Genomic DNA, 25,027 nt, shown 5'->3' on the forward strand with positions numbered 1-25,027 from the left:
CCATACCTAAAACAATATATTTAGGCATCGCTCCCAAAAAGAGATTCTCCTGATTGCATATCCTCGAATTTTCAGGGATGGAGTATGTTTTTACATTCACTCGTGACAGTGGGTAGAGAGCGTTTCCTCTCATTAAGGCCGATGTGTGGCCTAAACGAACAGCGGGGGAGACGGAAACTTTTTTGATAAAAAGAGAGGCTCCTAATATCATTAATCGGTAAGTCGAGTCTCTGGTTCCCATGAGATAGAAGGCCTCACTGGCTCTGGTTAGTTTAACTCTCATATCCACAGAGTTCAGCAGGAGCCTTTCGCAGAAAAAGATATCCCCATGGAGGGGGCCCAATAGGTGTACTTCTCTGGAATTAGCTGTACAGAGAGCCCTCTGGTTTAGCCCACTGTTTGGCCCATTATTGGTTACTGTAGAGTCTATGGCGCCGGCTGTGTCTTTACAATAAAGACCAGCGCTGAACTGACTCTTTAACGTGTCTTCAGAAAAGTTTAGCAGAGTCTCGATCATAGCTCTATATGGGTGGGTGGCACTAGACTGTGAAATTAATCTATCACCCAGAGTAACATCGCATTGACTGAATAGTGTATTGAGAGGATAATTGATGAGACCCACAGGTGCGTCGTTCGCCAAGTTTGTGCCGTCTGCATTGGTGATCTTCACGCGTAGATGTAACAAGGTATCGTTGAGATCCAGATACTTTTCACAATCTCCCGGTATAAAAAACTCAATCGGACCATTCTCAGTAATAGCGGATAGAGGCATAATTTCCGTGTAGATCTTATCCTCGATAGAAAGCTGGGTCATAGGGACTGAAAATAAGTCCAGTTCTGCCAGGGTGCACTCAGGGGATTTGTGATGCAAAAGAGCCATGTTTCACTCTCTTTCTCTCTCTATTTATGATTCAGTGGAATATATCCCTGCTCCGTGCAGACTTCCTCCCTTTAGGCTTGATCCTTCCAACTGACTTCTTTCTTTTGAGCGGCCTCACTATTTGTGACCTCCTCACACGTTCACCCGGCGGCCGCTTTCTTGGTCTTCGTGACAGAACCATGATACCCGATCCTTCTTGTCCTCCCGTCTCTGCAGGACCAGAGATCCTTCTCATGGTTTTGCCTATGACATCTGAGGCAATGTTTGTAGCTGCTGTTTTCAGATGAGGCTTAGCTATAGCAAAACCTTTTTTAACAAGGGGGGCTACGAAGCGAAATAATTTTGAAAATATAGAACCTATTCCACGACCGTACATTACAGGTGCTCCATAAAAACCAGGCAGGGTACCTCCGACCTGGTTCTGGTAATAGTTTACAAAGCGGTGAGGATCATCCCTCATGTTTATCTGAACCATGTTGCTTTGTTTTGTCGTCCTCCTCCTGACACAGACACAGACACTGAGGTGACCTCTGACTGAACGTTTGTTTGATAGTGACTAATGAGTCTGTGATCAACCCGTTTTCATATATATATATATATTACCTCTTACTCTCTCTGTGATATTAGAGTGAATGACCATCATTTCATTACGCGTTGTGATATCACGGGTCGGAAGTGTAGTCTCTCAACGGTTTTCCCATAAGTAAAATTTACCGGAGTGTTTTGATCCGTTTTAATCTCTATGTGGATGTTTTCAATATGCCTCTTTGCTACAGGTAAATAGTTGACCGGGTTAAAAGTATGCGTAATTATATCGCCAAACTTACCCTCTACTCTAGCTGTTCGCAAGAGCGGGGCATAAGCATCGCCGACTATCTGAGGAGCAACCACATCGCTGTAACAGTAAAGCTGGTAGAAACCTGCTTTTAAATCCATCGGGTAAGGGGCACTCCTTTTATCAAACACGATCCATTTGCCAGGCTCCACACCTAGCATGTAGCTCAGTGGTGGATAAAAACGCAGGTGGTACTGGCCACCTGCCTGATACACGAGTCTATTTTCCACCGTGTTCACGACTAAATAAATATCAGAACCTATTTTTCTAAGGTGACCCTCAATCTCGGCTTTGAGCTGATTCAAATCCTTGAAATGTCCCCATCCTATATTGTGGCGGTAGAAATTTTCCAGCCCCGCTTTCCTCCATTCAAAAAAAGCCTGGTCCTTGGGGGCGTTATGCCATGTGTACGGATAAGAAATCTCCGTCAAGGCAACCTGCCACGAACCTTCCAAATCGATATGCTGGGCTAAATCCACGCGGAAACTGGAACTGGTATTATTCTTAAAGACGTTGAGACTAGCGTTGGAGGGCAGGGTGATATAAAACCCCTCATCCTCCACCGTTCGGTTCATGGTGTAATGTAGCGGGCTAGGAGTAGCGATGGCCCCCTTTATACCTCGTGAAGGTCACTGGCTCTGACCCAGCTGTTGAATTTCTCAGGCCAGTTTTTCCAACGGACAAAAACCTGTTTTACACCCCTTATGTTGCGTCGTTTTAATATCTTCTCCACTTGATACATCTTGTCTTTATTCAGTTTAACTTTTTGAATCTCCTCCGCGTAAAATGAACCTTCAATAGCTTCTCCATCAAAATCTTTGAGTTTGTACACAGGGGGAGATCGTGCAAGCTGCTCGGTCACTGTAAACACTTCGTCTGTAAAACTTTGTTCATATTTCTTGTCAAACACACCTCGCAGTTTAGATATTCTTACAAGATCTCCTTTTTTAAACTTTATCCTTGAGTCCTTGCAGCATCGATCGCGTGCAGAGCCGTACAGGTTCTGAAAAACTTTAAAGGTGTTTTCTAGAGTCACTTCTACAGGCTTCATTTTGATGCTCGTGTGGTAACTGTGGTTGTAACTTTCCACGAGATCCTGCAGGACGTCGACGTATCGACGTGTGTTATTAGCAGTAAAATATCTCCACATCCTGGTTTTTAACGTGCGGTTAAACCTCTCAATCACAGATGCCTTTACCTCGCTCGGAGTAGCAAAATGCACAACTCTGTGGTTCTCTAATAATGCCTTAAATTTTTTGTTAAAAAATTCTTTCCCGGCATCAGTTTGAAGTTTTTTAGGGGTCTCGCTTTCTCTAAAAACAGATTCAAAAGCCTTTACGACCTCTGCGGCTGTTTTTCTCTTCATAGTGCGAACGTAAGCCTTTTTTGAAAACACGTCAATGACGGTTAATAGATAATTATACCCGTCATTGTACTCAGCCAAGGCCTGCATGTCGCAGAGATCTGCTTGGAATTGTTTTAAGGGGCTGGTGACAAAAACTCTGTTTCTCGGAAAATGTATTCTTGCAGGTTTATGTAGAGTATATGCATCTTGCTCTGATAAGAAGTCTTGCACTTTTTCGCACGCGACTTTCTTACCCGTTTCGTCCTGTACAGCTTTACGCAACCTCTCTACTCCCCCAAAACTACCAGGGTGGATAGGATCGTAGAAAACCTTTTTCATTAATCTCGTTTCAGCCATCTCACCTTATACAAACTCTGGCTTGTAATGACAGAAAACACAAAACGCAAGTATATTTCAACCTTTTATTTTTTCTCTAATGTGTAATAATACACACACACACACACACACATACAAATGATCACAAAAAGCAGGAATGCTAGTAATATAGGATTTAAGAAAAGTTAAATGTTATAAAAACATCACACGAATACAATATTAGTCTAAACACATCCGGCTGATGGAAAGAAGGAATGTAACACCCCTCTTTTAACCCTCCCAGAACTTTGTCATGGTTTGAAGCTGCTGCAATTTCTTTACATCATCTCCAATCAACTGCTCGTACATATCGTGTATAGAAGTGTTGATTTGTTTCACCAGAGTTAGTTCGTACAAGTAAGCTTCTGCCACAGCCCTGACTCTGGCATCATCTTCACAAATGTTACGCGCAGTTAGAAGATGTTGAATGGAAGCAACGAATCGTTGATTATAAAGTCTCCGCATCAGAGTGTAGTAATGGTCATGAAAAAAGTCGTCCTCGAGGACATCCTTGCACTGATGTTGGCGTAAACTAGGGTGATCGACACTACACCCGTAGCATGATTCAATCATAAATTTTTTGATGGTCTCGTTCAAGAGGTGTATCACTGCAGTTTTCACAACTTTGATGAAACCTGAGGGGACCCATCCATCAAACTCGTCCTCACCCTCTCCTCCGGCATCCTGAGTGTGTGCAGGGGACCCCTGGCCTGGTGGAAGCTGAGAGTCCTCCATTTCGTTAGATTTAGCTTCCTCCGTTGTTACGGCCACGGTGGATCCTATCGGGTAGAGCGTTAAGCAGCGGTCATCAGGCGCCGAGTTTGAGAACTCGATCTCGAGAGAAGAGGAGGAGTTGGAGGAGAAGAAAGACTCAGACGAAGTCGCTGGTGAAGGAGGGTGATACGGCTCCAGGTAGTATCTGTCGCTGTCTGGTGATCCAAACTGCGGTGATGTGGATGTTGAAGAAGGACTCCCTGTATGCACCAATAGCGACGGAGAAGCATTCTCCAGATCGCGGTCAGCGATCTCCTCGCACAATGTCTTCTGGACGCTAGTTCTCATCCTGTTCCTCGTGTTGATCGGTGTATGACCTGTGCTGGAGTGTGTCCTTATAAACCTGAAGGGGGTGTGGTTATTGAGGTTGAGGAGGAGGGTTCTCAGCGGAGGGAGGTCTACACAGCCAGGGTTTTCTTGACTGCTAGAATCTCACCCCAGTTCTGGCAACTGCGGAACAGCGTGGAAACTCGATCCGCTATATCATTCATCTTCTCCACCCAGGCTGCATGAGGTATTGCTAACAGCGTCCTAAACACACCACAGTCAGAGTTATAGCACTCAAGAACAAAAAGATCCCCGTCTTCATTCTCATTAGATTTCCGGTGGCTTGCACGGAAGAACCAACGGCCTGTAACGCCTGTTTTCGATTGCCACACAGCAGTGAAAACCATCCTTGTTTTGGCCAGCTCAGCATCATCCAGAGGATTCCTCAGTCTCGGACTCTCCAGTCTCGGCCGTTTGGCTGCAGACGTTGCCGGGATTTCTTCGGGTTCTTCTTTCACTGTTAACACCTCCTCAGCCGAGCCCATGCCTCCTTCTCTATGACGCGGTATCGCTAGTTTCAACACTCCCCAGTCGTTGGAAGTTAGCATACCCACAGTGGTCAGAGGTCCCGGCTTCTCACCACCCTCGTCAAGCTGATACAGACAGAGGTCACCTGTTTCATACATGAACACATAGCCCCATCTTCCCCGCAGTCCATAAGGCTCCAGTGACCATTCTTCCCGTAGAGACACGGGCGGCGGTTGCTGCGTTCTGCACAGAAACACCATCCTTTTCTTGGGAGCATTAGGTACCAAGGGCTGATCTTCAATTATCGTTACCGGAGTCTCACAAATGAGAGACCGCAGAGCACACGTCCTCTCCGGGGCCTGCGTAGATTTATCCTCTACACTCACTCTGCTTCTTGTCCTCGGCATCTTGAATCAGCTATCTTTCACCCCAAAGTCGTTCTCTACACACTGACTGTCTCAGGGTTTTTATCCTTTACTCGAAACACCTCCCCTGTCCACCCATTGGCCCTCAAACCTGGGGGTCGAACAATACCCCACCCCACACATCTAATTATTTTCCCATCTTTACCTTACAGGGACCGGTCTTTGAAGCTGTTAAAATGCTGACCGCTTCTACAACTTAACCTTTTCTATTAACCCTAACCCTTTCTCTTATTTAAACATTCAACTAATATATTTCTCACAACCTCCTGACTTTAGCTGTAATCATTCTTAACCCTAGCCATAAACTCCCCCTTCCTTCCTTAGATCTCTTCAACAGATGGCTAATCTATGTCAAACAGAGGTCACACGTCAAAATAGCTTGATCGATCGATAAGAGGTCAAAAGTCATATCCCCAGATGTCAGCAAACGGATGTCAAACAAAGGTCACCTGTCATATTCATTTGATTGATCGATAAGAGGTCAGAGGTCACCTGTCAAAATGAGTTTGAATAAAGGTGTCCTTTTATTTCTCTCGCATTTGATGATGTATAGTCGGGCATTCTCACCCTTTCTCATCAGCTTTTTGCAAATTATGATCTGACATTCACACCTACTTGCAGTCGAACAGCTCTGCTCCCGCTTTTGATTATGTTTGGTTGGATATTCGAACCTTTTCTTAACTTCTTTTTACATATTTTGGTTGGACGTTCACACCTTCTTGTAGCCGAACACTTCAGCTCCTGCTTTTGATGATGTATGGTTGGGCATTCACACCTTTTTTTTGCCCATTTTTCAGGAATTATGGGTGGACATTCACACCTTGCAGCTGAACACCTCCTATCCCACTTATGCTCATGTGCGGTTTGATTTTCGAAAAGTTTCTTTCATGTTTTCTAGCAATTATTGATGGACATGTAGACCTTCTTGCAGCTGAACACCTCCGCTCCCGCTTTTGATCATACATTGTCAGGCATTCGCACCTTGTCTTACCCACTTTTTACAAACTTTAGTCGAACAGTCACACCTTTTTGCAGCCGAACACCACCTCTCCCGCTTTTGATGATGTATGGTCCAGCATTCTTACCTTTTCTAACACATTCTTCAGCAATTATGGTCGGACATTCACACCTACTCAGAGCCGAACACCTCCGCTCCCGCATTTGATGGTGTATAGTCGGGCATTCTCACCCTATCTCATCAGCTTTTTACAAATTATGATCTGACATTCACACCTGCTTTTGATAATGTATTGGTAGGCATTCGCACCTTTTTTTTACCCATTTTTCATGAATTATGGGTGGACATTCACACCTTCTTGCAGCCGAACACCTCCTCTCCCGCTTATGATCATGTGCGGTTTGATATTCGAAAATTTACTTTCTTGTTTTAAAGCAATTATTGATGGACATTCAAACCTTCTTTTTGATGGTGTATAGTCGGGCTTTCGAGCCTTTTCTTTCCGGTTTTTACAAACCATGGTGGGACTTTCACACCTTCTTGTAGCCGAACAACTCCGCTCCCGCTATTGATTGTGTACAGTCGGGTATTTTAACCTTTTCTTACCCGCTTTTTACCAACTATGGTCGGACATTCACACCGTCTTACAGCGGAACACCTCTGCTCCCGCTTTTGATGGTGTATAGTCGGGCATTCGAACCTTTTCTTACCCGCTTTTTACAAACTATGGTGGGACATTCAAACCTTCTTGTATCCGAAAACCTCCGCTCTCTCTTTTGATCATACATTGTCGGACATTCGCACCTTTTCTTACCCGCTTTTTACAAACCATGGTCGGACTGTCACATCTTCTTGTAGCCGAACACATCCGCTCCCGCTATTGATTGTGTACAGTCGGGTATTTTAACCTTTTCTTACCCGCTTTTTACCAAGTATGGTCGGACATTCACACCTTTGTACAGCGGAACACCTCCGCTCCCTCTTTTGATGGTGTATGTTCGGGCATTCAAACCTTTTCTTACCCGCTTTTTCCAAACTATGGTCGGCTATTCACAGCTTCCTCTCCACCATACTTGTATGGTGGGATATTCACACCCACTTGCATCCGAAGACCTCCCCCCCAAATTTTGTTGATATTTAGTCGGACATTCGCACCTTACCCGCTTTTGGCAAACTATGGCCTTCTTGCAGCCAAACACCTCTGATCTCGCTTTTGATGATGTAAGGTTGGGCATTCAGACCTTGCTTCACCTGCTTTTCACCAAATATAGTCGGACATTCACACCTTCTTGCAGCCGAACACTTCCGCTCCACCTTTTAGTGTTCTATCACACCTTTTTTTCACCGCATTTTATACATTATGGTCGGAAATTTTCAACCACTCTCATCCGAAGACCTCTCCTCCCGCTTTTGTTAATATATTTGAACTTTAGTCGGACATTAACACCTTCTTGCAGCTTAACCACCTCCGCTCCCTGTTTTGATCATGTATGGTCTGGCAATACTACCTTTTCTTACCCATTTGTGAGTAATTATGGCTGGACATTCACACCTACTTGCAGCCGAACACCACCTCTCCTGCTTTTGATGATGTATGGACCGGCATTCTTACCTTTTCTAACACATTTTTCAGCAATTATGGTTGGAGATTCACACCTACTCACAGCCGAACACCTCCGCTCCCGCATTTGATGGTGTACAGTCGGGCATACAAACCTGTTCTTACCCGCTTTTTACAAACTATGGTCGGACATTCAAACCTTCTTGTAGCCGAACACATCCACTCCTGCTTTTGATGATGTATGGTTGGGCATTCGCACCTTTTCTTACCCATTTTTCAGTAATTATGGGTGGATATTCACACCTTCTTGCAGCGGAACACCTCCTCTCCCGCTTATGATTATGTGCGGTTTGATATTCGAAAATTTTCTTTCATGTTTTATAGCAATTATTGATGGACATTCATACCTTCTTGAAGCCGAACACATCCACTCCTGCTTTTGATGATGTATGGTTGGGCATTTGAACCTACTTTTTGCCCGTTTTTCATTAATTATGGGTGGACATTCACACCTTGTCGCAGCCAAACACCTCCGCTCCCTGTTTTGATCATGTATGTTTTGACATTCGCACCTTTTCTCACCTGCTTTTTACTATTGTCGGCCAATCACAGCTTCCTCTCCACCATACTTGTATGGTAGGAAATTCTCACCCACTCTCATCCGAAGACCTCTCCTCCCGCTTTTGTTAATATTTAGTCGGGCATTCGAACCTTTTCTTACCCACTTTTTACAAATTATGGTCGAACATTCACACCTACTTGCAGCTGAATACTTCCGCTCCACCTTTTAGTGATGTATGGTTGGCATTTGCACCTTTTGTTACCCTCTTTTTATACTGATTGCTGAAGATTAAGTTGTTCTTTCTCAAACTACAATTTTTTTTTAATTGTTGAAACTTGATTTGAAGTAGATAAATAAGGAGGACAAAGAGTTTTAAGTCACGCTGATAGAAGAAATTAATTTTATAGCAAAATCTGTATTTCGTCATATGTCGAGAGATGCTTATTGCTGAAGAAGTTCTTTCACATTCTACAAAGTACAACGTTGTTTATCGTTGAAACTTGATTAGACATGAATAAATATGAAGGACAAAGCAGTCTTAACTTGGTTTGAGTTAATTAATTCGTTTTATAGGAGAATCCGAATTCGTGCTTATTTTCGGATTCCTGAAGAATGAGTCTGGTTCTTTCTCATAATACAAAGTTTGTTGTTTATTGTTGAAACTTCATCAGAAGCGAAGAAATAAATGAATGCCTATCAACAAATGTGGGATCTAAACTCTACTGCTTCCTCTAAAATAATTTCTTTTCTCAATTCAGAAATGTGTGTGTGTAAGTCACAACACCCGTGACACCAAAACGGCTTTCTTTTCTCTCTTTTCTCTACACTCTGCACTATGAGCACACACACCAAATCAGAAAGGCTTTTTTCTCTCTTTTCTACATTATGGACTGTGGGGACACAAAACCGCTCTCTCTTTTTTTTTTTGATTGTGTGCCAGGGCGTTGTCTCACGTATTAGATTATGCTTAAGATACGAATGGGTTTATCAGTCACATCAGAATCCATACATACTGATCCTCCCGTAATAAAATGGTCGGATCTTATCAAACACACTTTGTTTCTTGTGACAATCAAGTCAGCGAAACAGCGTATACACGTCAAGACACTGAATCAAGTTTGCCACAAGAACTCATAAGTTTGGCAGTATTGCTCTGCCGTCAGCAATCATACACCCATTTTATTTTCGTGAGACGTGCAGGCACCTGTTCATCTACTGTTCTATCACTATGAATTAGTTTATCTATTATCAATAAGGATACTTCTACAACTACTATCAAAGTATGTCCAGACTTCTTATGTTGTCAGTTGCTATATATGAATAAGTGGGTAGCTACTGACAAGCATTAAGCATGTCACACAGCCCAAACATATAACATTTCAGGACACACCACACAGTTAACAACCACAGTGAAGTGTCAAAGCCCAAACATTCAACAGGACACTTACACAACACATTCAAATCAAACAGTCAGACAACATACAAGAACATATACCCCAGCCGGCATTGCTCCCTGCCTATTTTCCTACAGCTCACTATGTGTGCGCACACCTTTATTCACAAACTCTTCAACTTATACTCTTTTACCGAAGCTGCTACAGCTCGATTGGCCGAATACCCTTAGATCCTATTTCGGTGAATTTGACATCTGCCTTACATGTAACAGATTAGCGGTTTAGCAGTTTTAATTTAGTTTGAGTGAAGGAATTCATTTTATAGCAAAATCCGAAATCGTGAAGCACTCATGAAAGTAAGCTTATTCTCGGATTCCTGAAACTTTAGATTTGCTCTTTCTTTTACTGCAAAGTACAACGTTGTTTTTTTTGTTTAAATCTTTCTAGACATGGTAAATATGAACGACAAAGCAGTTTTAACATAGTTTGAGTGAAGGAATTCATTTTATAGATAAAATCCCAAGAGTCTGCAGAGAAAAGAGAGTGAATGCGAAGTAGACTTTAACACGGCTATGGGAGCGAGCCGAGTGTGGGCTAACCGGGAGATTTGCTTGAAAGAAACGCGACACCGAATAAGCGGTCAGAACAAAGCCTCAATACGGGATTCTCGTGGTGTTTTTGTTGCTGCCTTGTCTTTTGCATAGAGTAAAAGACAAGGCAGCCATCGAATAGGGCCCGATTGTTCCTACTTGGTCAGCCGAGGAGCAAGGGGGGGGGGGGGCAAGCGTCTCAACCAAGCAAAGCTCACCATGGGGAAGGTGGCTATACCAACTAGCCTGATGCCCTGCTCCCGCAGTGACGGATAATCGTACTCTGGTTTCTCTTCATAACATACAAGTCTTTCGCCTTTTACTAAAGACTTCCGTGGAGAGCAGCACTAATGAGTTGTTTCTATTATATTACCGGGAGTTGTGTAAGTGTCCTGTTGAATGTTACATGTTTGGGCTTTGACACGCTTCACTGTGGTTGTTAACTGTGTGGTGTGTCCTGAAATGTTATATGTTTGGGCTGTGTGACATGCTTAATGCTTGTCAGTAGCTACCCACTTATTCATATATAGCAACTGACAACATAAGAAGTCCGGACATACTTTGATAGTAGTTGTAGAAGTATCCTTATTGATAATAGATCACTAATTCATAGTGATAGAACAGTAGATGAACAGGTGCTTGCACATGTCTCACGAAAATAAAATGGGTGTATGATTGCTGACGGCAGAGCAATACTGCCAAACTTTAGAGTTCTTGTGGCAAACTTGATTCAGTGTCTTGACGTGTATACGCTGTTTCGCTGACTTGATTGTCACAAGAAACAAAGTGTGTTTGATAAGATCCGACCATTTTATTACGGGAGGATCAGCATGTATGGATTCTGATGTGACTGATAAACCCATTCGTATCTTAAGCATAATCTAATACGTGAGACAACGCCCTGGCACACGATAAAAAAAAAAAAGAGAGAGAGCGGTTTTGTGTCCCCACAGTCCATAATGTAGAAAAGAGAGAAAAAAGCCTTTCTGATTTGGTGTGTGTGCTCATAGTGCAGAGTGTAGAGAAAAGAAAGCCGTTTTGGTGTCACGGGTGTTGTGACTTACACACACACATTTCTAAATTGAGAAAGGAAATTATTTTAGAGGAAGCACTAGAGTTTAGATCCCACATTTGTTGATAGGCATTCATTTATTTCTTCACTTCTGATGAAGTTTCAACAACAAACTTTGTATTATGAGAAAGAACCAGACTCATTCTTCAGGAATCCGAAAATAAGCTCTATTTTATGAGTTATGCACGAATTCGGATTCTCCTATAAAACGAATTCATTAACTCAAACCAAGTTAAGACTGCTTTGTCCTTCATATTTATTCATGTCTAATCAAGTTTCAACGATAAACAATGTTGTACTTTGTAGAATGAGAAAGAACTTCTTCAGCAATAAGCATCTCTCGACATATGACGAAATACAGATTTTGCTATAAAATTAATTCCTTCTATCAGCCTGACTTAAAACTGTTTGTCCTCCTTATTTATCCACTTCAAATCAAGTTTCAACAATTAAAAAAAATTTGTAGTTTGAGAAAGAACAACTTAATCTTCAGCAATCAGTATAAAAAGAGGTGCAAATGCCAACCATACATACCTAAAAGGTGGAGCGGAAGTATTCAGCTGCAAGAAGGTGTGAATGTTCGACCATAATTTGTAAAAAGCGGATAAGAAAAGGTTCGAATGCCCGACTATATATTAACAAAAGCGGGAGGAGAGGTCTTCGGATGAGAGTGGGTGAGAATTTCCAACCATAATCTATAAAATACGGTGAAAAAAAATATGTGAATGCCTCATAGAACACTAAAAGCGGAAGTGTTCGGCTGCAAGAAGGTGTGAATGTCCGACTATATTTGGTGAAAAGCAGGTGAAGCAAGGTCTGAATGCCCAACCTTACATCATCAAAAGCGAGATCAGAGGTGTTTGGCTGCAAGAAGGCCATAGTTTGCCAAAAGCGGGTAAGGTGCGAATGACCGACTAAATATCAACAAAAGTGGGGGCGGAGGTCTTCGGATGCAAGTGGGTGTGAATGTCCAACCATAGTTGGTAAAAAGCGGGTAAGAAAAGGTTAAAATACCCGACTGTACACAATCAATAGCGGGAGCGGAGTTGTTCGGCTACTAAAAGGTGTGAAAGTCCGACCATGGTTTGTAAAAAGCGGGTAAGAAAAGGTGCGAATGCCCGACAATGTATGATCAAAAGAGGGAGTGGAGGTTTTCGGCTGCAAGAAGGTCTGACTGTCCAACCATAATTTGTAAAAACCGGGGAAGAAAAGGCTCGAAAGCCCGACTATACACCATCAAAAGTGGGAGCGGAGGTGTTCAGCTGCAAGACGGTCTGAATGTCCATCAATAATTGCTAGAAAACATGAAAGAAAATTTTCGAATATCAAACTGCACATGATCATAAGCGGGAGAGGAGGTGTTCAGCTGCAAGAAGGTGTGAATGTCTACCCATAATTACTGAAAAATGGGTAAGAAAAGGTGCGAATGTCTAACCATACATCATCAAAAGAGGGAGCGGAGGTGTTCCGCTGTAAGACGGTGTGAATGTCCGACCATAGATGGTAAAAAGCGGGTAAGAAAAGGTTAAATTACCCGACTGTACACAATCAAAAGAGGGAGCGGAGTTGTTCAGCTAAGAGAAGGTGTGAAAGTCCGACCTTGGTTTGTAAAAAGCGGGTAAGAAAAGGTTCGTATGCCCGAATATACACCATCAAAAGCGGAAGCGGAGGTGTTCGGCTGCAAGATATTGTGAACGTCCGACCAAAGTTTGTAAAAAGCAGTTAAGAAAAGGTTCGAATATCTAACCAAATATAATCAAAAGCGGGAGCAGAGCTGTTCGACTGGAAGTAGGTGTGAATGTCAGATCATAATTTGCAAAAAGCTGATGAGAAAGGGTGAGAATGCCCGACTATACACCATCAAATGCGGTAGCGGAGTTATTCGGCTGTGAGTAGGTGTGAATCTCCAACCATAATTGCTGAAAAATGTGTTAGAAAAGGTAAAAATGCCGGTCCATACATCATCAAAATCGGGAGAGGTGGTGTTCAGCTGCAAGAAGGTCTAAATGTCCATCAATAATTGCTAGAAAACATGAAAGAAAATTTTCGAAAATCAAACCACACATGATCATAAGTGGGAGAGGAGGTGTTCAGCTGCAAGAAGGTGTGAATGTCCACCCATAATACCTGAAAAATGGGTAAAAAAAAGGTGCGAATGCCCAACCATACATCATCAAAAGAAGGAGTGCATGTGTTCGGCTACAAGAAGGTGTGAACGTCCAACCAAAGTTTGTAAAAAGCAGTTAAGAAAAGGTTCGAATATCCAACCATACATAATCAAAAGCGGGAGCAGAGCTGTTCGACTGCAAGTAGGTGTGAATGTCAGATCATAATTTGCAAAAAGCTGATGAGAAAGGGTGAGAATGCCCGACTATACACCATCAAATGCGGGAGCGGAGTTGTTCGGCTGTGAGTAGGTGTGAATCTCCGACCATAATTGCTGAAAAATGTGTTAGAAAAGGTAAGAATGCCGGTCCATACATCATCAAATGCGAGAGAGGTTGTGTTCGGCTGCAAGTAGGTGTGAATGTCCAGCCATAATTACTCACAAACGGGTAAGAAAAGGTAGTATTGCCAGACCATATATGATCAAAACAGGGAGCGGAGGTGGTTCAGCTGCAAGAAGGTTTGAATGTCCGACTAAAGTTCAAATATATTAACAAAAGCGGGAGGAGAGGTCTTCGGATGAGAGTGGTTGAAAATTTCCAACCATAATGTATAAAATGCGGTGAAAAAAAGGTGTGATAGAACACTAAAAGGTGGAGCGGAAGTGTTCGGCTGCAAGAAGGTGTGAATGTCCGGCTATATTTGGTGAAAAGCAGGTGAAGCAAGGTCTGAATGCCCAACCTTACATCATCAAAAGCGAGATCAGAGGTGTTTGGCTGCAAGAAGGCCATAGTTTGCCAAAAGCGGGTAAGGTGCGAATGTCCGACTAAATATCAACAAAATTTGGGGCGGAGGTCTTCGGATGCAAAGTGGGTGTGAATGTCCGACTATATTTGGTGAAAAGCAGGTGAAGCAAGGTCTGAATGCCCAACCTTACATCATCAAAAGCGAGATCAGAGGTGTTTGGCTGCAAGAAGGCCATAGTTTGCCAAAAGCGGGTAAGGTGCGAATGACCGACTAAATATCAACAAAAGTGGGGGCGGAGGTCTTCGGATGCAAGTGGGTGTGAATATCCCACCATACAAGTATGGTGGAGAGGAAGCTGTGAATGGCCGACCATAGTAAAAGGCGGGTGAGAGAAGGTGCGAATGTCAAACCATACATAATCAAAACAGGGAGCGGAGGTGTTCTGCTGTAAGAAGGTGTGAATGTCCAACCATAGTTGGTAAAAAGCGGGTAAGAAAAGGTTAAAATACCCGACTGTACACAATCAATAGCGGGAGCGGAGTTGTTCGGCTACTAAAAGGTGTGAAAGTCCGACCATGGTTTGTAAAAAGCGGGTAAGAAAAGGTGCGAATGCCCGACAATGTATGATCAAAAGAGGGAGTGGAGGTTTTCGGCTGCAAGAAGGTCTGAATGTCCAACCATAATTTGTAAAAACCAGGGAAGAAAAGGCTCGAAAGCCCGACTATACACCATCAAAAGTGGGAGCGGAGGTGTTCAGCTGCAAGACGGTCTGAATGTCCATCAATAATTGCTAGAAAACATGAAAGAAAATTTTCGAATATCAAACTGCACATGATCATAAGCGGGAGAGGAGGTGTTCAGCTGCAAGAAGGTGTGAATGTCTACCCATAATTACTGAAAAATGGGTAAGAAAAGGTGCGAATGCCTAACCATACATCATCAAAAGAGGGAGCGGAGGTGTTCCGCTGTAAGACGGTGTGAATGTCCGACCATAGATGGTAAAAAGCGGGTAAGAAAAGGTTTAATTACCCGACTGTACACAATCAAAAGAGGGAGCTGAGTTGTTCAGCTGAGAGAAGTTGTGAAAGTCCGACCTTGGTTTGTAAAAAGCGGGTAAGAAAAGGTTCGTATTTCCGAATATACACTATCAAAAGCGGAAGCGGAGGTGTTCGGCTGCAAGATATTGTGAACGTCCGACCAAAGTTTGTAAAAAGCAGTTAAGAAAAGGTTCGAATATCTAACCAAACATAATCAAAAGCGGGAGCGGAGGTGTTCGACTGGAAGTAGGTGTGAATGTCAGATCATAATTTGCAAAAAGCTGATGAGAAAGGGTGAGAATGCCCGACTATACACCATCAAATGCGGTAGCGGAGTTGTTCGGCTATGAGTAGGTGTGAATCTCCAACCATAATTTCTGAAAAATGTGTTAGAAAAGGTAAAAATGCCGGTCCATACATAATCAAAATCGGGAGAGGTGGTGTTCAGCTGCAAGAAGGTCTAAATGTCCATCAATAATTGCTAGAAAACATGAAAGAAAATTTTCGAAAATCAAACCACACATAATCATAAGTGGGAGAGGAGGTGTTCAGCTGCAAGAAGGTCTGAATGTCCGACCAATAATTACTGAAAAATGGGTAAGAAAAGGTGCGAATGCCAAATCATACATCATCAAAAGCAGGAGCGGATGTGTTCGGCTACAAGAAGGTTTGAATGTCCAACCATAGTAAGTAAAAGGTGGGTAAGAAAAGGCTCGAATGCCCGACTATATACCATCAAAAGCGGAAGCGGAGGTGTTCGGCTGCAAGACGGTGTGAACGTCTACCCATAATTACTGAAAAATGGGTAAGAAAAGGTGCGAATGTCTAACCATACATCATCAAAAGAGGGAGCGGAGGTGTTCCGCTGTAAGACGGTGTGAATGTCCGACCATAGATGTAGGTGTGAATGTAAGATCATAATTTGTAAAAATCGGGTAAGAAAAGGTAAGAATGCCCAACCATAAATTATCAAAAGCGGCAGCAGAGTTTCGGCTGGTATTTATCAATGTCTAGATAGATTTCAACAAAAAACAACGTTGTACTTTGCAGTAAAAGAAAGTGCAAATCAAAAGTTTTAGGAATCCGAGAATAAGCTTATTTTCATGAGTACTGCACGATTTTGGTTTTTATGTATAAAATGAATTTCTTCACGCAAACTAAGTTAACACTGCTTTGTCCTTCATATGTACCCATTTCTACATATATTTCAAGCATAAACTTCCTCATATTACCCTGAATGAGAAAGAGCCACACTTGTGATTAAGCCATACCTCCCTTTTGAGGAGTTCTGCATGATTTGGGATTTTATCTATAAAATTGATTCCTTCACTCAAACTATGTTAAAACGGCTTTTACCTTCATATTTATCAATGTCTTGATAGATTTAAACAAAAAAACAACGTTGTACTTTGCAATAAAAGAAAGAGCAAATCAAAAGTTTTAGGAATCCGAGAATAAGCTTATTTTCATGAGTTCTGCACGATTTCGGATTTTATGTATAAAATGAATTCATTCACTCAAACCAAGTTAAAACTGCTTTTTCCTTCATATTTATCAATGTCTAGATCAACTTCAACAAAGAACAACATTGTATTTTGCAGTAGAAGAAAGAGCAAAACTGAAGGATCAGGAATCCGAGAATAAGCTTCTTTTCATACGTTCTGCATGATTTGGGATTTTATGTATAAAATGAATTCCTTCACTCAAACTAAGTTAACACTGCTTTGTCCTTCATATGTACCCATTTCTACATATATTTCAAGCATAAACTTCCTCATATTACCCTGAATGAGAAAGAGCCACACTTGTGATTAAGCCATACCTCCCTTTTGAGGAGTTCTGCATGATTTGGGATTTTATCTATAAAATCAATTCCTTCACTCAAACTATGTTAAAACGGCTTTTACCTTCATATTTATCAATGTCTCGATAGATTTAAACAAAAAAACAACGTTGTACTTTGCAATAAAAGAAAGAGCAAATCAAAAGTTTTAGGAATCCGAGAATAAGCTTATTTTCATGAGTTCTGCACGATTTCGGATTTTATGTATAAAATGAATTCATTCACTCAAACCAAGTTAAAACTGCTTTTTCCTTCATATTTATCAATGTCTAGATCGACTTCAACAAAGAACAACATTGTATTTTGCAGTAGAAGAAAGAGCAACACTGAAGGATCAGGAATCCGAGAATAAGCTTATTTTCTTATGGGCAAGTGGGAACTGCTTTGTCCTTCATATTTATCAATGTGTAGATGGATTTCAACTTCTTCTACTTCAAAGTCCAATGTTTTTCTTTGTTGAAGTCGATCTAGACATTGATGAATATGGAAGGACAAAGCAGTTCTAACTTGGTTTGAGCAAAGCAATTCATTTTATAGCAAAATCCGAAATCGTGCAGAACTCATGAAAGCAGGCTTATACTCGGATTCCTGAAACTTTAGATTTGATCTTTCTTTTACTGCAAAGTACAACGTTGTTTTTTTTTTTTAAATATTTCTAGACATGGTAAATATGAAGGACAAATCAGTTTTAACATAGTTTGAGTGAAGTAATGCATTTTATAAGCAAAATCCCAAATCATGCAGAACTCACGAAATGCTTTTTCTCGCTTTTCACTGCTTTTTACAAACTTTGGTCGGACGTTCACACCTTCTTGCATCCGAACACCTCCGCTTCCGCTTTTGATGATGTATATTCGGGCATTCGAACCTTTTTTTACCCGCTTTTTACAAACCATTGTTGGACTTTCACACCTTCTTGCAGCCGAACACCACCTCTCCCGCTTTTGATGATGTATGGTCCAGTATTCTTACCTTTTCTAACACATTTTTCAGCAATTATGGTCGGACATTCACACCTACTCACAGCTGGACACCTCCGCTCCCGCTTTTGATCATACAATGTCGGGACATCGCTCCTTGTCTTACCAGCTTTTTACAAACTTTAGTCGAACATTCACACCTTCTTGCAGCTGAACACCTCCGCTCCCGCTTTTGATGATGTATAGTCGGGCTTTCGAGCCTTTTCTTACCCGGTTTTTACAAATTATGGTTGGACATTCAGACCTTGCAGCCGAACACCTCCGCTCTCTCTTTTCATCATACATTGTTGGGCATTCGCACCTTGTCTTACCCGCTTTTTACAAACTATAGTCAGACATTCACACCTTGCAGCTGAACCTCCGCTCCCTGTTTTGATCATGTATGGTCTGGCAATACTACCTTTTCTTCCCCCGTTTGTGAGTAATTATGGCTGGACAATCACACATACTTGCAGTCGAACAGCTCTGCTCCCGCTTTCGATTATGTTTGGTTGGATATTCGAACCTTTTCTTAACTGCTTTTTACAAACCATGGTCGGACTTTCACACCTTCTTGTAGCCGAACAACTCCGCTCCCGCTATTGATTGTGTACAGTCGGGTATTTTAACCTTTTCTTACCCACTTTTTACCAACTATGGTCGGACATTCACACCGTCTTACAGCGGAACACCTCCACTCCCGCTTTTTATGGTGTATAGTCGGGCATTCGAACCTTTTCTTACCCGCTATTTACAAACTATGGTAGGACATTCAAACCTTCGTGTATCCGAAAACCTCCGCTCTCTCTTTTGATCATACATTGTCGGACATTCGCACCTTTTCTTACCCGCTTTTTACAAACCATGGTCGGACTGTCACACCTTCTTGTAGCCGAACACATCCGCTCCCGCTATTGATTGTGTACAGTCGGGTATTTTAACCTTTTCTTACCCGCTTTTTACCAAGTATGGTCGGACATTCACACCTTCGTACAGCGGAACACCTCCACTCCCTCTTTTGATGGTGTATGTTCGGGCATTCAAACCTTTTCTTACCCGCTTTTTCCAAACTATGGTCGGCCATTCACAGCTTCCTCTCCACCATACTTGTATGGTGGGATATTCACACCCACTTGCATCCGAAAACCTCCGCCCCCACTTTTTTTGATATTTAGTCGGTCATTCGCAGCTTACCCGCTTTTGGCAAACTATGGCCTTCTTGCAGCCAAACACCTCTGATCTCGTTTTTGATGATGTAAGGTTGGGCATTCAGACCTTGCTTCACCTGCTTTTCACCAAATATAGTCGAACAGTCACACCTTCTTGCAGCCGAACACTTCTGCTCCACCTTTTAGTGTTCTATGGGGTATTCACACCTTTTTTTTCACCGCATTTTATTGATTATGGTTGGAAATTCTCACCCACTCATCCGAAGACCTCTCCTCCTGCTTTTGTTAATATATAGTCGGGCATTCAAACCTTTTCTTACCCGCTTTTTACAAATTATGGTTGTACATTCAGACCTTGCAGCCGAAAACCTCCGCTCCCTCATTTGATCATACATTGTCAGGCATTCGCACCTTGTCTTACCCGCTTTTTATAAACTTTAGTCAGACATTCAAACCTTGCAGCTGAACCACCTCCGCTCCCTGTTTTGATAATGTATGGTCTGGCAATACTACCTTTTCTTACCGGTTTGTGAGTAATTATGGCTGGACATTCACACCTACTTGCAGCCGAACACCACTTTTCCCGCTTTTGATGATGTATGGTCCGGCATTCTAGTCTTTTCTAACACATTTTTCAGCAATTATGGTTTGACATTCACACCTACTCACAGCCGAACACTTCCGCTCCCGCATTTGATGGTGTATAGTCGGGCATTCTCACCCTTTCTCATCAGCTTTTTGCAAATTATGATCTGACATTCACACCTACTTGCAGTCGAACAGCTCTGCTTTTGATTATGTTTGGTTGGATATTCGAAACTTTTCTTCACTGCTTTTTACAAACTTTGGTCGGACGTTCACACCTTCTTGCAGCCGAACACCTCCGCTTCCGCTTTTGATGATGTATATTCGGGCATTCGAACCTTTTCTTACCCATTTTTCAGTAATTATGGGTAGACATTCACACCTTCTTGCAGCTGAACACCTCCTCTCCCGCTTATGATCATGTGCAGTTTGATATTCGAAAATTTTCTTTCATGTTTTCTAGCAATTATTGATGGACATTCAGACCTCCTTGCAGCTGAACACCTCCGCTCCCGCTTTTGATGATGTATAGTCGGGCTTTCGAGCCTTTTCTTCCCCGGTTTTTACAAAATTATGGTTGGACATTCAGACCTTCTTGCAGCCGAAAACCTCCGCTCCCTCTTTTGATCATACAGTGTCGGGCATTCGCACCTTCTCTTACCCGCTTTTTACAAACCATGGTCGGACTTTCACACCTTTTAGTAGCGGAACAACTCTGCTCCCGCTATTGATTGTGTACAATCGGGTATTTTCACCTTTTCTTACCCGCTTTTTACCAACTATGGTCAGACATTCACACCTTCTTACAGTGGAACACCGCCGCTCCCTCTTTTGATGGTGTATGTTCGGGCTTTCGAACCTTTTCTTACCCGCTTTTTACAAACTATGGTCGGACATTAAAACCTTCTTGTAGCCGAACACATCCACTCCTGCTTTTGATGATGTATGGTTGGGCATTCGTACCTTTTCTTACCCATTTTGCAGTAATTATGGGTGGACATTCACACCTTTTTGCATTTTAACACCTCCTCTCCCGCTTATGATCATGTGCGGTTTGATATTCGAAAATTCTCTTCCATGTTTTCTAGCAATTATTGATGGACATTCAGACCTTCTTGCAGCTGAACACCTCCGCTCCAGCTGTTGATGGTGTATAGTCGGGCTTTCGAGCCTTTACTTCCCCGATTTTTACAAATTATGGATGGACATTCAGACCTTCTTTCAGCCGAAAACCTCCGCTCCCTCTTTTGATCATACATTGTCGGGCATTCGCACCTTTTCTTACCCGCTTTTTACAATTCATGGTCGGACTTTCACACCTTTTAGTAGCGGAACAACTCTGCTCCCGCTATTGATTGTGTACAATAGGGTATTTAAAACTTTTCTTACCTGCTTTTTGCCAATTATGGTTGGACATTCACACCTTCTTACAGCGGAACACCTCCGCTCCCTCCTTTGATGGTGTATGTTCGGGCATTCGAACCTTTTCTTACCCGCTTTTTACAAACTATGGTCAGACATTCAAACCTTCTTGTAGCCGAACACATCCACTCCTGCTTTTGATGATGGTTATTCAAACCTACTTGTTGCCCGCTTTTCATTAATTATGGGTGGACATACACACCTTGTCGCAGCCAAACACCTCCGCTCCCTGTTAGGATCATGTATGGTTGGGCATTCGTACCTTTTCTTACCCATTTTGCAGTAATTATGGGTGGACATTCACACCTTCTTGCATTTGAACACCTCCTCTCCCGCTTATGATCATGTGCGGTTTGATATTCGAAAATTCTCTTCCATGTTTTCTAGCAATTATTGATGGACATTCAGACCTTCTTGCAGTTGAACACATCCGCTCCAGCTGTTGATGGTGTATAGTCGGGCTTTCGAGCCTTTTCTTCCCAGATTTTTACAAAATATGGATGGACATTCAGACCTTGTTTCAGCCGAAAACCTCCGCTCCCTCTTTTGATCATACATTGTCGGGCATTCGCACCTTTTCTTACCCGCTTTTTACAAACCATGGTCGGACTTTCACACCTTTTAGTGGCGGAACAACTCTGCTCCCGCTATTGATTGTGTACAATCGGGTATTTTAACCTTTTCTTACCTGCTTTTTGCCAACCATGGTCGGACTTTCACACCTTTTAGTAGCGGAACAACTCTGCTCCCGCTATTGATTGTGTACAATCGGGTATTTTAACCTTTTCTTACCTGCTTTTTGCCAACTATGGTCGGACATTCACACCTTCTTACAGCGGAACACCTCCGCTCCCTCCTTTGATGGTGTATGTTCGGGCATTCGAACCTTTTCTTACCCGCTTTTTACAAACTATGGTCAGACATTCACACCTTCTTGCAGCCGAACACTTCCGCTCTACCTTTTAGTGTTCTATGGGGTATTCACACCTTTTTTTTCACCGCATTTTATAGATTATGGTTGTAAATTCTCACCCACTCTTATCCGAAGACCTCTCCTCCTGCTTTGGTTAATATATAGTCGGGCATTCGAACCTTTTCTTACCCGCTTTTTACAAATTGTGGTCGAACATTCACACCTACTTGCAGCCGAACACCTCCGCTCCCGCTTTTGATGGTGTATAGTCGGGCTTTCGAGCCTTTTCTTCCCCGGTTTTTACAAATTATGGTTGGACATTAAGACCTTGCAGCCGAAAACCTCCGCTCCCTCTTTTGATCATACATTGTCAGGCATTCGCACCTACTTGCAGCCGAATACTTCCGCTCCACCTTTTAGTGATGTATGGTTGGCATTTGGCACCTTTTCTTACCCTTTCTTACCCTACTGATTGCTTAAGATTAAGTTGTTTTTTCTCAAACTACAACATTTTTTTAATTGTTGAAACTTGATTTGAAGTGGATAAATAAGGAGGACAAACAGTTTTAAGTCAGGCTGATAGAAGGAATTAATTTTATAGCAAAATCTGTATTTCGTCATATGTCGAGAGATGCTTATTGCTGAAGAAGTTCTTTCTCATTCTACAAAGTACAACGTTGTTTATCGTTGAAACTTGATTAGACATGAATAAATATGAAGGACAAAGCAGTCTTAACTTGGTTAGAGTTAAGGAATTCGTTTTATAGGAGAATCCGAATTCGTGCATAACTCGTAAAATAGAGCTTATTTTCGGATTCCTGAAGAATGAGTCTGGTTCTTTCTCATAATACAAAGTTTGTTGTTTATTGTTGAAACTTCATCAGAAGTGAAGAAATAAATGAATGCCTATCAACAAATGTGGGATCTAAACTCTAGTGCTTCCTCTAAAATAATTTCCTTTCTCAATTCAGAAATGTGTGTGTGTAAGTCACAACACCCGTGACACCAAAATGGCTTTCTTTTCTCTCTTTTCTCTACACTCTGCACTGTGAGCACACACACCAAATCAGAAAGGCTTTTTTCTCTCTTTTCTACATTATGGACTGTGGGGACACAAAACCGCTCTCTCTTTTTTTTTTTGATTGTGTGCCAGGGCGTTGTCTCACGTATTAGATTATGCTTACGATACGAATGGGTTTATCAGTCACATCAGAATCCATACATACTGATCCTCCCGTAATAAAATGGTCGGATCTTATCAAACACACTTTGTTTCTTGTGACAATCAAGTCAGCGAAACAGCGTATACACGTCAAGACACTGAATCAAGTTTGCCACAAGAACTCATAAGTTTGGCAGTATTGCTCTGCCGTCAGCAATCATACACCCATTTTATTTTCGTGAGACATGTGCAGGCACCTGTTCATCTACTGTTCTATCACTATGAATTAGTTTATCTATTATCAATAAGGATACTTCTACAACTACTATCAAAGTATGTCCAGACTTCTTATGTTGTCAGTTGTTATATATATGAATAAGTGGGTAGCTACTGACAAGCATTAAGCATGTCACACAGCCCAAACATATAACATTTCAGGACACACCACACAGTTAACAACCACAGTGAAGTGTCAAAGCCCAAACATGTAACATTCAACAGGACACTTACACAACACATTCAAATCAAACAGTCAGACAACATACAAGAACATATACCCCAGCCGGCATTGCTCCCTGCCTATTTTCCTACAGCTCACTATGTGTGCGCACACCTTTATTCACAAACTCTTCAACTTATACTCTTTTACCAAAGCTGCTACAGCTCGATTGGCCGAATACCCTTAGATCCTATTTCGGTGAATTTGACATCTGCCTTACATGTAACAGATTAGCGGTTTAGCAGTTTTAATTTAGTTCGAGTGAAGGAATTCATTTTATCGCAAAATCCGAAATTGTGAAGAACTCATGAAAGTAAGCTTATTCTCGGATTCCTGAAACTTTAGATTTGCTCTTTCTTTTACTGCAAAGTACAACGTTGTTTTTTTTTTGATTAAATCTTTCTAGACATGGTAAATATGAAGGACAAAGCAGTTTTAACATAGTTTGAGTGAAGGAATTCATTTTATAGATAAAATCCCAAGAGTCTGCTGAGAAAAGAGAGTGAATGCGAAGTAGACTTTAACACGGCTCTGGGAGCGAGCCGAGTGTGGGCTAACCGGGAGAATTGCTTGAAAGAAACGCGACACCGAATGAGCGGTCAGAACAAAGCCTCAATACGGTGTTCCCGTGGTGTTTTTGTTGCTGCCTTGTCGATTGCACAGGGGCAAGCGTTTCAACCAAGCAACGCTCACCATGGGGAAGGTGGCTATGGCAACTAGCCTGATGCCCTGCTCCCGCAGTGACGGATAATCGTACTCTGGTTTCTCTTCATAACATACAAGTCTTTCGCCTTTTACTAAAGACTTTCGTGGAGAGCAGCACTAATGAGTTGTTTCTATTTTTGGCAGGCTTTACCTTTGCGGGTGAAGCCCTTTTTGTCTCTGCAAAATAAATTTTGTTACTGTGCAGAGTTACTTCTCTGAGTAGAGTCGCCTTACTTGTTGCGATTGTGCCGATGTTCGAAGCTGGAGTGCAAAGTTTTTGCTTGAATGGTGCTTGCTGGAGCATGCGGGAGTGC

The 25,027-nt window shown here is 42.1% G+C and overlaps 2 non-coding genes across 2 annotated transcripts; both read left to right on the plus strand.

Moving 5' to 3' along the window:
- Positions 1-10,772: 10,772 nt before the first annotated feature.
- On the plus strand, positions 10,773-10,888 carry LOC140310806 (U5 spliceosomal RNA). Its single transcript, XR_011916842.1, has one exon. It is a non-coding gene; the product is annotated as a U5 spliceosomal RNA (small nuclear RNA).
- Positions 10,889-24,761: 13,873 nt separating this feature from the next.
- LOC140310720 (U5 spliceosomal RNA) lies at positions 24,762-24,875 on the plus strand. The gene has a single exon (XR_011916764.1). It is a non-coding gene; the product is annotated as a U5 spliceosomal RNA (small nuclear RNA).
- Positions 24,876-25,027: the final 152 nt, after the last annotated feature.

This window comes from Leuresthes tenuis, unplaced genomic scaffold (genome assembly GCF_036924035.1).
Source record: "Leuresthes tenuis unplaced genomic scaffold, fLeuTen1.0.hap1 SCAF_6, whole genome shotgun sequence".
Taxonomy (NCBI): domain Eukaryota; kingdom Metazoa; phylum Chordata; class Actinopteri; order Atheriniformes; family Atherinopsidae; genus Leuresthes; species Leuresthes tenuis.